This window comes from Danio rerio, chromosome 4, assembly GCF_049306965.1.
Source record: "Danio rerio strain Tuebingen ecotype United States chromosome 4, GRCz12tu, whole genome shotgun sequence".
NCBI classification, from domain to species: domain Eukaryota; kingdom Metazoa; phylum Chordata; class Actinopteri; order Cypriniformes; family Danionidae; genus Danio; species Danio rerio.
This window is the reverse complement of record NC_133179.1, coordinates 66,960,083-66,974,217: the sequence shown is the minus strand read 5'-3', so window position 1 is coordinate 66,974,217 and position 14,135 is coordinate 66,960,083. Positions and strand designations below refer to the sequence as shown.

The 14,135-nt window shown below is 35.6% G+C and overlaps 2 protein-coding genes and 1 long non-coding RNA gene across 7 annotated transcripts in view; 2 read left to right on the top strand and 1 right to left on the bottom strand.

Annotated features, from left to right (window-relative positions):
- LOC108182721 (uncharacterized) overlaps nucleotides 1-14,135 on the top strand; it is a 162,499-nt gene that overhangs the window by 22,368 nt on the left and 125,996 nt on the right. The gene's annotated exons all lie outside the window — the stretch shown is intronic.
- The window catches only part of si:dkeyp-30d6.2, a 50,251-nt gene that overhangs the window by 24,975 nt on the left and 11,141 nt on the right, over nucleotides 1-14,135 (bottom strand). The window contains exons 8-9 of the transcript XR_012401409.1: nucleotides 5,836-7,819; nucleotides 5,656-5,762 (exon numbers count right to left, since the gene is read on the bottom strand). The gene's annotated coding sequence lies outside the window, so the exon portion shown is untranslated. The remainder of the gene's footprint in view (nucleotides 1-5,655; nucleotides 5,763-5,835; nucleotides 7,820-14,135) is intronic.
- On the top strand, nucleotides 9,458-12,615 carry LOC137490425 (uncharacterized). 5 transcript variants are annotated; one of them, XR_011009881.2, is made up of 7 exons: nucleotides 9,458-9,502; nucleotides 11,085-11,142; nucleotides 11,232-11,325; nucleotides 11,449-11,606; nucleotides 11,703-11,798; nucleotides 11,973-12,090; nucleotides 12,462-12,615. It is a non-coding gene; the product is annotated as an uncharacterized lncRNA (long non-coding RNA). The 5 variants fall into 5 exon arrangements; XR_011009883.2 differs by lacking the exon at nucleotides 12,462-12,615 and adding an exon at nucleotides 10,064-10,136 and having other exon boundaries at nucleotides 11,973-12,212; XR_012402688.1 differs by lacking the exon at nucleotides 9,458-9,502 and adding an exon at nucleotides 9,859-10,136.

Below are 14,135 nucleotides of genomic sequence, written 5' to 3'. Positions count from 1 at the left end.
TGTCAAACGTGTGAGTCTTGTAAAATAATAAAAATTCGACATATATCCTCCTATTTTCATTTTAATTTGAAGCAAGCTAACAAAAAAATACAGTCATTTTGTAAAAATGTACCAAAAGTTTAATTTCTTCATTTAACAGTTTAATTGTTAATAGAAAAATATATTTGATTTATTATTATTATTGTTATTTTACCATTTTTTTACATACGTGGTACCATGGCTCAATGCTTAGCACTGTTGCCGCACATCAAGAAGGTCACTGGTTCGAGTCTCGACAGTGTTTCTGTGTGGAGTTTGCATGTTCTCCGTGTGTTGGTGTGGGTTTCCTCCGGGTGCTCCAGTTTCCCTCACAGTCCAAACACATGCACTATAGGTAAATTTAATTTACTAAAATGGTCGTGGTGTGTGAGTGTGAATGAGAGTGAATGGGTGATGGCTGGAAGGGCATCCGCTGCGTAAAACATATGCTGGACTAGTTGGCAGTTCGTTCCGCTGTGGCAACCCCTGATAAATAAGGGACTAAGCCAAAAGAAAAATTAATAAATGAGTTTTAAGACTGTCTGGACTCGGCCGGACTCGACTCGGACTCGGATGTTAAGGACTCGGACTTAAGTCCGACTCGACCCCTTTTGGACTCGGACTTGGACTTGTACTCGACTGGTTAAGGACTTGGTCTCGACTTGGACTCGACAAAGGTGGACTCGACCCCAACTCTACTAAAAGGTGCAGAGTTGTGGTCCTCCAGCAAATGGGTTTTACACAATTTTTTGTAAAAAGTAAGAAAATTTTGTGTCAGTATTTTCCCAAATATTTAATTGCTATCATTGCACATAATTTTATACAACATGTTTTAAACATTAAATGTGCACAACACGTTTTCAATTACTACCAAATATGAGTTTAAACTGTGATGCTAAACTTACTTTTCACTTTAAGAAACACTATTAATAACCATTACCAATAATTAGAGCACTGATATGACATTAAGCTGTTGCTTTTGTGCAAAGTCACTTCAAACTGGTATTAAACGACTCAACAACATAAACACACATTGCGCACAAGTAAAACTGATGCAAATGTACTGACATTGCTTAAGTTGCTAAAAGAACTAGAGGAAGGAGGAAGAGGGGAGGTAACTGTATTAAAAAAAAAAATATATATACACTGTTAAAAATTGTCCCGTTAAAAAACAGCAAGTTACTGGCAGCACAGTTGCCAGCAAGTTACTGTTAAATTAACAGCATCTAGCTGTAGTTGAAATTTACAGGTTGTTACTGTTTTTTAAAAATACAGCATAAAGCTGTTATTTTCTACATTAACAGTAATTTACTGTCAAAAGTAACGGTTAATTAATGTTTGTTTGAATTTTTAACTGTAAACTACAAATATGTTATCCTGAGAAATGAACTGCTAAGAAAACAGGTATATATACATTTTTTATTTGTTATAAAAACACAGTTTAATACAATGCACACATATAGCCTTATTGGAAACAATGCTAAAACTAAAAAATGCAGTGTAACTTCAACTTTTATTACATCTTATTACACTTATATATTTCAAAATTACTGGCAATGGAAAATAAAGTGGAATTACTACAACAATTACTACTCTGAAAACTTCTAAGTGAATTACAGAATTAGTTAGTAAGAAATAAAAAAGAATGCAATGAACAGTTTAGGTATTCAAGAACAAACACCTGAAAAAAGTATGCGACTAACACAATAAAATGAGTGCCATTAGTGAAGAGGATGTGTAAGGTGTGTGTGTGTGTGTGTGTGTGTGTGTGTGTGTGTGGTGTCACTTGTATGACATCCCACTCAAAGTCCATTAGCTTCTTTAAGTAAACTGGCAACCTTAGTGTTGACAATTATTTTTGTGGGTGACCTTCCCCATTCCCTTCGATAGGATGTGTCCACTCTTGGAGCCTTTTTCAGGGTTTACCCATGAAGCTTCTGGAAAAAAGGCATACATTCAGAATTAGTGTGGGTTAAAGTTTATATGATAATAATGTGAAGAGAAATAAATATATGAATCTAAGCGTCTAACCTCTGAATTAATTCCAATGTGCATGCAGCCTCAGCTTGGTTCTCCACATTGAAAATGTCGTAAGTTGAAAACACAGCCGCTATACCAGACAGAAAAATTGGCTGGATGCTCTCACAGATTATTTGCCCCTCAAAAATGATCATCCATTTATGAATGTAGCTTCCTGTTTTTTCTCCTAAAACAATTAAAAGAAAAAAACAATGTCAGCAGTCGCATGAAATGTTATTTTTTATAGCCTAGTTGAAAATATATGTGAGGGAAGCTGAAGTAATTTTACTTAGTCTCAAAGCCCTGTTCTTTTAACACAATACATACATTTGAAAATGTTGATTGTGGACTCACCTGGACAGCCACTGAAATCAACATGTACAGTATATACTGTGTATTGTAAAATTGTCACTGCAATGTTTGTGATTTATTTAACTTAATATTTATGATCAACAAAGCGTGTTAAACAACTAAAATGGAGTATTTTAGTAAATTTAGTAAAATTCACCAAAGGTGAAAGAAAGCTTGGGTAAAATATGGCAGAACATTTAATTTATGTATTTGTGTATTTTGTTTTGTTCAAAAGAATTTACCATGTTTGCTAAAATACAGAGAAAACACCCTTAGTTGCTTAAGTAATAAAATACAGTTCTAAACATACCAAAAAGTATCAGTCAAGGAATTGCAGGTAGTTCAAGGGTCTTTTCTACATCAGGTACAGTAGAAGATGCCTAAGACAAGAATTACAATGATAAGGAAAGAGACTAAATTAACAACCATAATGTATGCGTAACATTTTTTAATTGTATTTTCAGTTATTAGGACAATAATACCACATAGCAAATAATAATAACTTTACCATGTTATCATGTTTCATTAAACTCACCTTGTAATCAGTAATCAATATCTGTATCAGAAATCCAGCTCCACTCTATGATGCAGTTAGCATGTTCACAGGTTCAGCACTGAAATGGACATATAAAACAGTTTATCGTGGTGATTAGCCAATTGTACTCGACAAAGTAGCATTACAATACAAACCAACTACAGTAAAATTTGCAAACACAGCATTAGGGAAATACATGTTTTATCAAAGCCTACATTGAAGCCATATTAGGTAGCTATTAAAAGCTAAAGCTAAAATTAGCAATGAGATGACAATCTTTTCATCATGCTACATAAATCAATACTACTTTGTTGCTACATATGTTTAAAAACTGACTTTGTAGATAAGCTTATAGCATATATAATTTTTAATTATCATATTCTGACTTACCGTGTAATCAGGAAATATCTGTGTCAGATATCCAGTTCCACTCAATGCAGATTCAGTTTGCACATTGACAGATTTAGCACTAAAATAGATGTAAAAAAGTTACAATATCAGCATCCAGTTAGCCTATGTGCAATCACAAATGTGTATTTTGTGTAAAATTAGCAAAATAAAGGTGCGCTTACCGAGTAAGTCACAGTAAACAAAAGGATGAAAATCCACGTGATGGCTGACGTTTTCTGTTAAAAAACTGTTGATTGCTGTTTTTTTTACATTAGTGTGATAAAAACAGTAAAATAATGTAAAATTTTGTCTAAGTCATTTCAAAAACTGTAAGAAAACAGCAACATACTGCTTTTGACAATAACAGGATTATACTGTTAAAATTTTGCCGTAAATTAACAGCAATTTTTAACAGTGTATATATATATATATATATATATATATATATATATATATATATATATATATTTATGAGCAGTTCCATGCAAATATCAACCTTGCCATGAAAAAAAAACATTTTTCAGCAAAATAGCTAAACGGTTAATACTTTTTTTTTTCGTAAGCAAGTATTTTTAAAATGCTTTAAAAATATTTAAAGTCCCTGTCAATATTTTCAAACTATTAAATTTAATGTATTTAAAGTCACATAAGTGAAAATTTCACTTGTCACATCCATAACAAAGCTTGTTCATCATAAATGCAAAAAATGTCAAATAAAATAAAATCTGTAATTTTTGTTCAGAGACATTTTTTTTTGATTATCATTGTTTCTTTTGGGTTGTGCAGTTTAATTCACATAATTACTACAAAGTATGTTAAATACTGTAAACCTGCAGACTTTTTTGGTCACATTCATAACTGTTTATTTCCCTCATTTGAAGTCTAAATAATGTTTACAGATTGATATTTTTCTGATCCCATAATTCGGTTTTTAGTTGTTTTGGAAAATATAAACAGATATTTCAACATAATGCTAACATATACTTTATCTGTCAATTTATGTTTTGAGTTTTAACTGCAAATGTCATGTACATAATTCTGGAATTGCTCATAATTATATATATTTATAAATATATATAATATATATAAATATTATATATTTAGATTTATTTTATCTTTACCATGACGACAGTAAATAATATTTGACTAGATATTTTTCAAGACACTTCTATACAGCTTAAAGTGACATTTAAAGGCTTAACTAGGTTAATTAGGTTAACTAGGCAGGTTAGGGTAATAATTCAAGACATTGTATAATGATGGTTTGTTCTGTAGACTACTGAAAAAATATATAGCTTAAAGGGGCTAATAATTATAACCTTAAAATGGGTTCATAAAAATTTTAAACTGCTTCTATTTTAGCTTAAATAAAACAATTAAGACATTCTCCATTATAAAAAATATTCAGAAAATTATCAGAAAATATTATCAGGACAATCAAGAAATATTTAAAAAAGAATAAATGTTTTTTTTTTATTATTATATGGGTAATTATATGGATAAACATATGGATATTTACATGAACAAATTCGATGCTACACTAAGGGACCTTAATTTGTATTTTATTTTTCCTTAGACATTAACACCAAATGTATTCCATTAAATCCAATATAGGGTAATTTAAGTAAACAAACTGCCCATAAATGTTGGTCAATGGGTAAAAAAAAATTATTCTGTTACTCCAATGATTGATATCTAACAAAACAACATTATTTGAACTGTATGGTACAAGTAAACTATAACTAAATTATGACAATTTTCATTTTTGGGTGAACTCTCCCTTTTAGAACTTATTCACACTGAACGTTTATTTGCTACAAAAGATACGAGACACAATGTTTCAAAATAATTAGAAAAAAAAGGAGCAGCATAAAGCAGGAGGCTGTCTTGAAAACACCACGCAGTGTGCAAACAGAAACTGGTAACGATTGTCCCAGCTATGATTACCTCTGATTAGCCCACTGCTCTGAAAATGAGTTATGACTGTACAGTCTAAAAATACGTTGCTCACATACGTGGCCCTTCCAAAGACTCAAGCTTAAAAGTCAAACGTGTCCATCAACCATGTGTTCACATAGAAAACAACGGTACACCCGGTAAAGTGGAAAAATGCAGTTGGTGAGGACAGACCCTTACTCACTAATGGTCATATTGATATGTTCAGGGAATAGAATCGAATTGGATGATCATTACAATGTACTTCATACTATTCCTACTGTTAGTTATATTTCCAAAGGTTACTTTACATTTAGCAGTGTTCCTAGTTTAAAAAGGTTTGTGGAAAAAATCTTAGCTGATCTCTGGCAATAATACATAGGATTTCAGGCATGACTCTGTCTTACCTTGTGTTACATTGTTGTCTGTGACTTTCCATTACATAAAGTGGCACTACTTGCTTGCAGTTCACACACAATTGCTGCAAATGCTCCCCTTGTCCCATACTGTCTTCCTAAAATGTAATGCACAACACTAAGGAAAAATGTACACATAATCGACAACAAAAAGTTGTTGACATTACCTACCTTTTGACGATCACCATTCAAAGGGAGGTTACATTGCAGGGGAACAATGTAAGCCACAGCTTTGTTCAAGCTGCTATTGTTTTTCAAAAAGTTTACAGAATAACCTTCTGGTGGCATAGGAATGTCAATTAGTTGCTTGCTCCTGCAGCAACGCATTATCTTAAAGCCTCCAGAATGTTTGAGTGGAGGGAAGGCATCTTCAATAATTTCTATGAATTTTTGTGCTGTGCAATGCACATCAGAAAACCTAATTTTTTTTTTGCCAAGTCCACTGGCCTGGAGGCACATACTTTCTTCCACCCTAGGAATTTCGGCTGTGTTTATCTGAGCACAGCAAAAAAAGTTGTGCTCCCATGACTGGGTTGCATTCAGTTTATTTTTGGAGTCTTTTCTGTAGGGCTGAAACAGTTTGCTTAAAGAACCAGCAACTTTATTTGGCCGGTTAGCTGAAAAATTACGCAGGGAGGGGAAGGGTAGCTGAACAGTTGGAGCTAGTGGGAAAGGCAGTCCACTTGTCCCAGCAGTCAGTGTACTTGTCCCAACTGCCAGTCCACCTAGCCCATAAGTCACTCCACCTGTCCCAGCAGCCAGTACACCTGTCCCAGCATTTAGGCCACTTGGGCCAGCAGTCACTGCACTTGGCCCATAAGTCACTCCACCTGTCCCAGCAGCCAGTACACCTGTCCCAGCATTTAGGCCACTTGGGCCAGCAGTCACTGCACTTGGCCCATAAGTCACTCCACCTGTCCCAGCAGCCAGTACACCTGTCCCAGCATTTAGGCCACTTGGGCCAGCAGTCACTGCACTTGGCCCAGCAGTCACTCCACCTGTCCCAGCAGCCAGTACACCTGTCCCAGCATTTAGGCCACTTGGGCCAGCAGTCACTGCACTTGGCCCATAAGTCACTCCACCTGTCCCAGCAGCCAGTACACCTGTCCCAGCATTTAGGCCACTTGGGCCAGCAGTCACTGCACTTGGCCCATAAGTCACTCCACCTGTCCCAGCAGCCAGTACACCTGTCCCAGCATTTAGGCCACTTGGGCCAGCAGTCACTGCAGTTGGCCCAGCAGTCACTCCACCTGTCCCAGCAGCCAGTACACCTGTCCCAGCATTTAGGCCACTTGGGCCAGCAGTCACTGCACTTGGCCCATAAGTCATTCCACCTGTCCCAGCAGCCAGTACACCTGTCCCAGCATTTAGGCCACTTGGGCCAGCAGTCACTGCACTTGGCCCATAAGTCACTCCACCTGTCCCAGCAGCCAGTACACCTGTCCCAGCATTTAGGCCACTTGGGCCAGCAGTCACTGCACTTGGCCCATAAGTCACTCCACCTGTCCCAGCAGCCAGTACACCTGTCCCAGCATTTAGGCCACTTGGGCCAGCAGTCACTGCACTTGGCCCATAAGTCACTCCACCTGTCCCAGCAGCCAGTACACCTGTCCCAGCATTTAGGCCACTTGGGCCAGCAGTCACTGCAGTTGGCCCAGCAGTCACTCCACCTGTCCCAGCAGCCAGTACACCTGTCCCAGCATTTAGGCCACTTGGGCCAGCAGTCACTGCACTTGGCCCATAAGTCATTCCACCTGTCCCAGCAGCCAGTACACCTGTCCCAGCATTTAGGCCACTTGGGCCAGCAGTCACTGCACTTGGCCCATAAGTCACTCCACCTGTCCCAGCAGCCAGTACACCTGTCCCAGCATTTAGGCCACTTGGGCCAGCAGTCACTGCACTTGGCCCATAAGTCACTCCACCTGTCCCAGCAGCCAGTACACCTGTCCCAGCATTTAGGCCACTTGGGCCAGCAGTCACTGCACTTGGCCCAGCAGTCACTCCACTAAGATCATCACCCAGTCCACCCCGTCCAGCAATTGGTCCAGCTGACTGCTGCAAAGACGGTAGGTTTAAAAATGCTGAGGACATTTCAGCTTGCACTCCTGTTTGGCCCCTAAGAAGCTGGCCCAGCTCCATTATAAGTGCAGTTGCCCTGTTAAAATTGGCATAAAAACTAGGGTTAAAATCAAATTTCAAAGTGAATTGATATGACTGGATGGACATACAGTTAGGGATGGAATAAAATATTGATATGCTGATTTATCAATATATATATATATATATATATATATATATATATATATATATATAAACTGACTTTATCTATCATGTTTGATATCATTTGAAATGTCTCAGTACGACTGGTACAATAGTCTCATTCTCTCAGAAATAGACATAATCAAAACCATAAATATATAACTTCAGGCATCTTTTGAACCACTGTGAAGGGTGTGACTTTCCCACAGGCAGCACTAAATGCAAATGCCTTTTGTTATACACACACCCCTTTCCTCGAGGGAATTCTTGGATTATTTAAGGTAAGTTTTGAGAAAGGCTCAGGGCGATTCTGCCTAACCAGATCAGCCCATAACATGTAGCTTATGCTCTACGTTATGTAAAATTTGAAGTCAGGTATGCATCCTTTCATCTTGGATTTATCTTTGATAATTTGATGTTTTGTATTGATCATTTATGAATTGACTGATTGAATTGGCATTATACATTTACCTGACTAATAAATTGTAATGTTTGACCATATTTTGCTCACTCTGTAATTATTAATTCAAGTAGATTACGCTGTATCCTTGTTTCCGCACGTCTTGCGTCAGGTCAGTAGACGGACTTGAATCCAGTTGAGATGGAGCATTGGGCACACTAATTGTGTTTTAGGGATCCGGCTGACTCTTGATATTGATTCAAGTGTACTTAGGTGGAAAGGGCGTTAACTTCCGTCTAAGTCAACAAGGTGTTGCACGACTAACCTAGATTGGGTACCCGACCTTTGTTTGAAGGTAATATTATTCTAAATTAAGTTCATATGGGAAACCATGGGCTTGGTGAAAACCAAAGTTACTATAGAGTCCAGTAGTCGGGTACATTTATATTAATGCCCTAACCTCTAATTAGAAATGATGATTGTCTTAACTCAAAGGTGTACATCTAAGCGGGACTAACTAAAGTATTTTAGAACGAGCGCGCTGGTAGCTGCCATTCAAAGTATTAGTCAATTACCTCTGTTTAATATTCAAGACTGACCGGAGTGTGACCGTGAGGGACGCCTTCGGCCGAGGCGATTTCTCTGAGCGACATGAGCACCCGAATGAACGGATGTGATAGTTACTAGTGAAGACAAAAGGTTCAAACATTTATCTAAATGATATATTGATATAATATTCTTAATGTTTTATGATTGGAGTCAGATAAAATTAAAGATAAATATATTAATATTCTAAACCACCTCATACTAAAATTGGAGTCAGATATGAGTTAAAATTAAGGTAAATCAACATTGTGCACTGCACTGTAAACCCTAATGCTGTAACTAATTAATTGAATTGAGTTCTATTAACTTAAATCATTAAAATTTGTTTATCTTAATTAACCTTGATGAGTATTTAGAACTTTTTCTTATTTTTGAGTTTCAAAAAATTTAATCTTTCAAGTAAGGTGAACAATTCTGCTGGGTTTAATTTATACAAAATGTCTCTTTAAAGTTTCATTAACTCAAAATCTGTCAGCCCAGTGATTTTGCGTCTGACGTCATCCAGGTTCACGTACGTGCTCATGCTTCATTCGTTTTTTTCAAGATGGCGGATCGGCCTCGCTTCACACTACAGTAAGTAAAATATTTACAAATCCAAGAAATATTAAATGTATGTTTTAATTAATATAATCACAGTAACAGTTTAATGTAATGTAGAGTTAATCAGGGTGCGTTTACATGTCGTACATTACAGAAAACATGTTTAGCCTCACTTGTTGCTAACTAACGTTAACATTGCTGTTTAAAAAGTTAGAATCAGTGCTACGTTACCGTTAGTTGTAACGTGTTAACTCTGAATTTTAACAGAGTGTGATAAAGACAAAAATATTTAAAATCGGCAGATTACATTTTTCAAAAAAATTTAAATCTTGGCGCGAGTATGCCATTTCTCAGCCTGTGCTGAAGTTGTCATGGAGACGCGCGCTCTCACAACCGCATGTCATGGCGCTGCGCTGAACTCCATCCAGTCTGTGAATGTGGTATTATCTTCGCGATCTGTAGGCACTTCGGAAACGAAAGGCGCAAGAAACGTAACGTTAATCATAACTCAAATGATCTCCGCCTAAACACTTAACGGTATTTTCTGATGACGCGCAAAAACGTAGTCTCAAAACTTAACTCTGTCACACGCAGCTTGTTGCTTGCTGATCCATGTATGAGGATAGCCTGACGGAGAACATTTAAGCTGCGCTCCTCACCTGAGCAGGTACAGAGCAGAGCTTCATTTTACACTACCACATTGAGGTAAAGTTGGTTTTATATTCATACATTCATTTAGTAACAACTTGTGACTCGCTCCATAAATTGTTTACCATGGTTCTTTGTCTATTCGTTCTGAAATCACATGCAAGTATGACATGAAAACAACATTACACTAAATGCACTATTTTTTTTGACTGAACAATGTTGTACTTTGAAAGTCATTGGCTGCTAATATGATTTCACCATTAAGAATATGCAAAAATTACCTTTCTGAAATTATATTATTAAGGAGAAAGTCTGAATGTGTAAATATAAAACTAACTTTACCTCAATCACCAGCACTGATCAACACTTAATATTTCCTCGCGCTTAAGACGACATCTCTGCATATCAATGATTACCTGATTAATGCGATCAGTTAAGTGAGTTTAAATGTCATTTAGGTCAAATGTATTTTAAAGGTATGATAAAAGTTTTTTTTTTTTTCAATCTATTTTTTAAAATGTTTACTCTGGAGAGAATATAAACAGCCTAAAAAACAAAGTATGCATATCTATAACACATTAATACAAAATTATGTTATTAAATAAAATAATAACAAAACAAAATATTCAAGACGTAAAGAAGACAGTTTTCTGATGTGCAAATTTTGTAGCTTAAAATATATTTATATCTTAAAAATATAAATATTTTAGTCTATATATTTTTACATCATTAGACAATAAGGTAAGTTTTGTTATTTCTAGCTTTTAAAATCAGGCCTTAAATTTCTTTGTCGTCCTATTCAGTTTTAGAAATTTCAATACTGTTTAAATCTGTGTTCATCGAATTAAAGCAACTAACATGATAATCAGCTCTATTGCTAACCGTTTTGGAGGTTAACGTTAGACATCAGGCAATTGTACTACTTCCACTCTCAGCTAAATGACACTGTGACTTTGTGTACATACAGAATTGAAGGTCGGGTGTTGCTGACTACAGATAGGTTCTTAAATGGAGGCATGTGAAAGGTGGGTAAAATATTTATTTTGTACTACTATGCCTGGCATATCCAGATAAAATAAATATTACAGTGTATTTATCAATGATACTTTTGCAGCAAGGAAAGTGAAACTTCAGCTAGACCTTGAGTTCAGTTTACAACATGAAGATCCTGCTTTCAACATCTGATCAACACCTGATTTTCATCTGAGGTAAAAAATAGATAAGTAAATGAAACATAATAATAATATTAATACATTTTTTCTAGAATTGTATATTTTGTGGTGTGGGTTTGTTTTATGAAATTCTCTCTTGTTTCTTTTTGCTGTTTGCAGAGTACCAACATGTTACAAATGAGAATTTTCCCCACAAATTCTTTGCAAAACTGGACCACCACCTATTTCATTTGATGACAATTTTAAGGCAAACAGCATCCAAAACTGGCAAGACAGCAGATACCCTGGCTAATCTTTTAAAGGTTTATGATGAGCAGGTATGTTTGGGGTCACGTGTTAAAGTATACATTAAAATATAATTTGAATTATTATTATTATTTTTAATTTTTAAAAAATTGATTCTTGATTTCCAGGAACTGAATGATGTCAGTTCATGACGGACTACTGTTATCAGAGGTCTTTTGGTCTTGCTGCGTGAGCGTGACTTAAGATTCTTTAGGAACACCATGGTAAGACTTCATTCATTCTTTTCACAATTAGGCATGTTTAATGAAAAGATGAAAGTTTTGAAAACTTTTACTTAATAACATATTTGTAATCAAGAATAGTTGATGAATCATATAATATTGGCTCAGTCATTTTGATACTGTCCTTACATTAATATCCTTGAATTATGTTTTTAGATTGATAATCCTGCTGACTGAAGATGCTTTATTGGCCCTGCATTCACTGAGGGTCTCTGTTGTCCTGAAGAATGAATTGGACACCACCCACAGCACACTTCCAGACCTTTCTTGTCTTGTATGGATTAATGTATGCTCTTCACATAATATATAGTAAAGGACTTTGAACTTGTGCAAAAAGTTTTGCTTGGCATGGATGATGGAAAATAAAAAGTCTCGTAGCATGGAAACCTTAAAGAATGAGCTAATGTAGAGCTTTTTTTTTTTTAACTTAATAAAGACTGTCTCTGGGGTAGTAACTTCAAAACATTTATTTACGTCGCCCTGGTCGCTAATTCAACCCAGCTGGACCATCATCAACACAGGATCGTTCACAGCTGGACGTCATCAAGTGGAGAGGCATATAAACCAAGCCCACGCAAGGAGAAGATGAGCTTCATTCACCCAATGACTCCATGCGCTAACGCTTGTCTCTCTGTCTCTCCACAGCAGACTCCAGCTCGTGACGATCCCACATCCGACTGCTCACTGTCCTTCACTTACTTCCCGGAGCACCAGAGCACCTCACCTTGAAGAAGAGCACCGTTTACACCCCATTCACGTTGTAAATAAAGCACCCTCCGGGGACTTGTCTGTAAACTTATCCAACTGTGTCGCTGTTTTCCCTCTGCCTCGCTACAATATATATATATATAATCTGCTCTCCGTTTAACAGAAATTGGGGGAAAAATAAATGGGGGCGAATAATTTCTTCAACGATATATATATATATACGACTTCAACGATATATATATATACAGTTTCTGTGTAGTTTACACTAAACGAGTCACTTCACAGAATGTGCACTTATTATTTTTTTTAACGAATGCCTTAAGAGTAAGTTTTACACATTAATGTATTATTAAATTTTATCAAACTTATAGTTGTTTTTTCTTGAGGCTCTTATGTCTGATATCATATTTACATTGTGGGTAATTTTTATTAATTTCAGAATAGTGTTCATTTTCAATCTCTTTATGTCTAAAAGTTTTTATCGTTTTAAGACATTTGTAATTGCATAGGAGACAAATTTGAAAGTACTGTTGGACATTTTTTCTTTAACAATAAATGTCTAAAATGGTATTGTCTGTGTGTTTTAAATTACAGATTTATTTTGACAGATTTATGGGGTTTAAAGATTAAAATAATGGCTAATTTTAATTGTGAAACTGACGATGGAGAAGTTAATTTGAGCTGGGTGACTAAGTATGTAAAGTTGAGATAAATAATTAAAAATAAGTTAATTGCTATTAAAATGTATGAGCTGGGTGATTTAAGTATTTAAAGTTGAAAGAAATTAAAGCAATTAAGTTAATTGGTATTAAAATGTATGAGCTGGGTGACTAAGTATTTAAAGTTTGGAAAAATTGAAACAATTAAGTTAATTGCAATTAAAACGTATAAGCTGAGTAACTTGGGTATTTTAAGTTAGGTGAAGTGTCTTGCATGAGTACAACAAACTCAAAACTTAATGTTTCTGTTTACTTAAAATAGATAATTTCATAACTTAAAAAATTTGACGTAACTGATTACCTCAAATTTTTTGAGTTTTGTCAACTTATTCGGGATTACAGTGTAGCCATTAGTTACATTATGGCCAGATTGCACTCAGTAGTGGAGGATTTTACTGTCAGCAACCTTTGGTGCAGTGTTTTCAGATGAACAAGGAGCTACATTTTACAGACGGAATTGTATCATATTCTTTCAAACCACTGCCTCCTACAAAGGCAGGACAAAAATGAGACAAACACTGATAGCCCTGACCTTAAAGCATTCCTAATCTGAGCATACTGATGAAAGTATTTTGTTATTCAATTGTTGAGTGTTTTTACCTTTCAATTTTTATTAGTATTTCACAGTGTTGCAATAAAAAAAATGAATTTATTACAAATACTGCCTAGCAAAGCTTCAATTTATAGAGTTTTAAGACTTTCAGCAGGAACACACTACAAAATAGACCTCTGATTAAGTTGTAGGTAATTTGAAATGACTATGAATTAGGCCTAACCTGAGAGTAAAAAATCAAGATTCAGATTAAAGGACACACCATGAAACAACACTCATTAATCCATTACTTGTTGTTGTGAGCATAACTTTGGTGATGATGAGGATTTAATAATTTAA